Source organism: Castor canadensis, chromosome 11, assembly GCF_047511655.1.
Source record: "Castor canadensis chromosome 11, mCasCan1.hap1v2, whole genome shotgun sequence".
NCBI classification, from domain to species: domain Eukaryota; kingdom Metazoa; phylum Chordata; class Mammalia; order Rodentia; family Castoridae; genus Castor; species Castor canadensis.
This window is the reverse complement of record NC_133396.1, coordinates 16928297-16932476: the sequence shown is the minus strand read 5'-3', so window position 1 is coordinate 16932476 and position 4180 is coordinate 16928297.

The following is a 4180-nucleotide window of genomic DNA, read 5'->3' as shown; positions in this document are numbered from 1 at the left end:
TTATTATTAACACTATTATTTTGTGGTGCTGGGGATCAAACTAGGGTTTTGTGTATATGAAATTTTAAATTAAGGAATTTAATTCTATCATATAGTATACAATATAGCATGCTACAAAAATAAAACTGCTTACATTGTATAGATTATATTTTATTTAGTCACATACATCCTTTTTCTTTATAGATTTGGGTTTGAATTTTGCTTAGAAAGCCTCCTCACTGCAGGAGTATAAAAACAAATTCATATAGAGAATATGTTGGTGTGAGGAGTGAGGTAGGGATCCTGTTCCCCCCCTTCATAAACGGTAACTACTTGTAGTTGTCTGCATACTTTTGTTGTTGTTGAGAGAGGGTCTCTCTATGTTGTCCAGGTTGGACTTGAATTTGTGATCCTTCTGCCTCAGTTTCCCAATACTAGGATTTCAGGTGTGTGCCACCGTGCCTGGCTACATACATTTCTTTTTAGTAATTCATCTCCTATTTACCATGACACTGTTCTCAAAAATTGAAATATATACATGAGTAGTCTCTCTGGAATCCAGTTCTGTTCTACATGTCTAGTTCTTGAGTGCCTCTTCCATCCAAACTTCAAACTTGTTTCATATGTGACATTTTTCATGGTCATAGGGCCAGTGCCACCTGACAGTCACCTTCCCTGGTCCCATTCCTGAATGGGTTTTTATTCTTGTTTATTTCTCCAAATGAATTTTAGTGAGCATTTAATGAATTTCCTCTGAATATAATTTTTATATTTTAACTGGAATTGCATTGGGTTAGGAAATTATTTTAGAATGAATGAACACAGCTATGGAATTGAACTGTCTCTTTTTTTTTTTTTTTTTTTGGTGGCACTGGGATTTAAATTCAGGGTCTCACACTTGCTAGGCAGGCACGGTACCACTTGAGCCACCTCTCTAGGCTTTTGTGTTTGTTTGTTTGTTTTGTAGTATTGGGGCTTGAACTCAGGGCCTACACCTTGAGTCACTCTGCCAGCCCTTTTTTGATGGGTTTTTTGAGATGGGGTCTCGTAAACTCTTTGCCTGGGCTGGCTTTGAAACTCAGTCCTCCTGATCTCTGCCTTCTGAGTAGCTAGGATTACAGGCATGAGGCATTGGTTGCTTTGTCTTTTCAATCCTTCATTAGCATTTTAAATGTTTTCCCCCATGTATCAAGTCTTTCACTTTCCTATTAAGCTTCCCATTAGGTTTTTAACTAAATTTTTTTTTTTTTTTGGAAGCACTGGGGTTTGAACTCAGGAGCTCTGCCACCTGAGCATCCAGCCCCTATGTAACCATGTAATCTTTTGCTTGCTATTGTAGTTTGATATTTTTCTTTAATTTTATTCACTTGCATGCTACCTCCTTCATACTAGTAGGTGTGTTTATTATTTTTATTCTCGTCTACTCAGTGTAAGTAGATGAGAAATGAGTATGAAATATGAGAAGGCCAAGGCCAACACATCCAGTGTGGTATTGGTAGACACCTTGAGGTGTGATTACTAGAGTCATATAGTTTAGGCTTTCATATTTCATTCACATGTCTAGGCTATGCCTTCTTGATCAACTGACCCCTTGTCGTTATGAAATTGCCCCCCTTAGTCTCTGGCAATATTCCTTATGTCGAGGTTTATTTTGCCTAACGTTAGTGTAGTCAGTCCAGCTTTACTAATCAGTGTTTCCATGGTAGACTTTTTTCATTTATTTTATCTTATCAGTGTCTTTAACTTTTTTGGGGTTTGAACTCAGGGCTTTATGCTTATAAAGGAGGCATTCTACCACTTGAGCCACACCTCCAGTCCATTTTGCTCTGGTTATTTTGGAGATGGGATCTCAAGAACTATTTGCCTAGGCTGACCTTGAATCTCAATTCTCCTAATTTTAGCCTCCCAAATAGCTAGGATTACAGGCGTGAGCTACCGGTATCTAGCTACTGTTATCAGTTCTTTGTATTCTACCACAGAAAGAATTTTGAAGATTTCTTTGTATTTCTATGTTCTCAAAGAGTTAGAAAAAAGTGTTTTGGAGATTTCTCCTATAGAACTACAAGGACCTGGTGCTTTTTGAGGAAGCACTGCTCTGTTGAGGATTGCTCTGTTCATATTTTCTCCCTCTTTTAGGGTAATTTAGGTAATTTGTATGATGATGATAATAAAGTGGGTTTCTGGACAAGTTAAGTCAAGGCCTCTCACTTCAGTGTGAAAGTCCTGAGTTCAACTTCATTACTGAAAAAACTCACACCCAGGGAACACACACATGTGCTTTTCTGCAAGAGCTTTTTCAGTCTAATATATTTCGACATTCATCTATGTTGTGTTGCATGGTGGGGATAACCTTTGAGTAGCAGTTTGTTTCTTCTTTTTTTTTTTTTGTTGGCACTGGGCCTCACGCTTGCTAGGCAGGCACTCTTAGCACCTTGAGTCACTTCACCAGCCCTTTTTTTTTTTTCATTTTTCTTTTATTATTCATATGTGCATACAAGGCTTGGTTCATTTCTCCCCCCTGCCCCCACCCCCTCCCTTACCACCCACTCCGCCCCCTCCCTCTCCCCCCCCTCAATACCCAGCAGAAACTATTTTGCCCTTATTTCTAATTTTGTTGTAGAGAGAGTATAAGCAATAATAGGAAGGAACAAGGGTTTTTGCTGGTTGAGATAAGGATAGCTATACAGGGCATTGACTCACATTGATTTCCTGTGCGTGGGTGTTACCTTCTAGGTTAATTCTTTTTGATCTAACCTTTTCTCTAGTACCTGTTCCCCTTTTCCTATTGGCCTCAGTTGCTTTAAGGTATCTGCTTTAGTTTCTCCACCAGCCCTTTTTTTGTGATGGCTTTCTTCGAGATAGGTTTTCCAGAACTATTTACAAGGGGGCTGGCTTGACACTGTGATCCTCCTGATCTCCACCTCCCCAGTCGCTAGGATTACAGGCGTGAGCCCCTGGCGTCCAGCTAGAAGCAATTTGTTCATCCATTCACTGGTTGGGAATCTTAATGGTTCCAACACCATCTGTTGGTGCCCTTGTCAAAAGTCAATCAGATAACTCCTGCAGTTTTTCAAACTAAGCATCCCAAGGAAGAAATGTGTCTGTGTCATCTTTCTCTATTCCAAGTGTGGTCAGCAGTGCAGTAGCATCACGTCACCTGGGAGCTCGTCAGAAACGCACACTCTGAGGCAGCTCTGGCTCCACACAGCCCAGGTGACTCACAGACCCATGATATTTCCAGGAGCACTGGTGTAGATACTTTAAGGAATGAGGGAAGCATGACATTTGCTGCCTCTCACAGCTTCCTCATGCCCTGCAATGCCATGTGGACTCATTTCCTGTCTGTGACACGCTCCGCATCCCAGACTGAACCTCAGGGTCTATCCCTCCTGGAATGTTCTTTGCTGCTGGGGTCGAGGGAAGGGACCGCACTCCTAGTTCTCTAACACCTGCAACCACCTGCTCACTCACTCAGCAGTTTCTGCCCTCTTCTGCATACACATCTTTCCCTCTGAGCCTCAGTTGCAGCGCTGAGATCAGCCTCCATCTCAGAGGGCTAATGTGATGTGATGTGAGGAGCACCCGCAGGTGCATGGAGACAGGACAATAGAAGTCCACGATCGGGTGTCTAGGTCATTTCAGAGCTGTCCCTCAGGAGAAGCTCCTGGCACTAGTAGCCTTTTCACGCAGCTCCATCCCCTAACCCCCAGGCAGAATCCAGCCCGCCTTCTCCTCAGCCGCACTTCTCCTCCCTCCCCTCTCTGCGCCCGCAGGGCAGCGTGCACCGATAAATCTTTCCCAGCACATTGTTGCATTGTTGCAGTGTGTCGCCCTCGCGTCTGACTGGTCCCCTGCCCCGCCTCGGGAGTTCTTCAAATCCAGGCTCTTTGCCTGGATCGGTCTTTGCAGTCCCAGCCCCTGGCATAGCGCTTGGCACTTGGAGGGCGCTCGATAAATGTTTGCAAAATCGGATTCTCGGTGGAGCAGGTGTCCACACCTCCACTCGCAGGGCGCGGGGTACGTGCGGGAGGTGGAGGCGGAAGGGAGGCTGGCTGCGCGCGCGGCAGGAGCTCCTCCCGGCTAGTCGAGGAGAGAGGGGAGGGGTCCGAGGTGGCGAGTCGAGCCCGGGCCTCGCAGCCAGACGCCGAGGGCGGCCGCGCTCCGCCCCTCCCGGCCCGCGCCGCGCCTCCCTCCGCCCGCT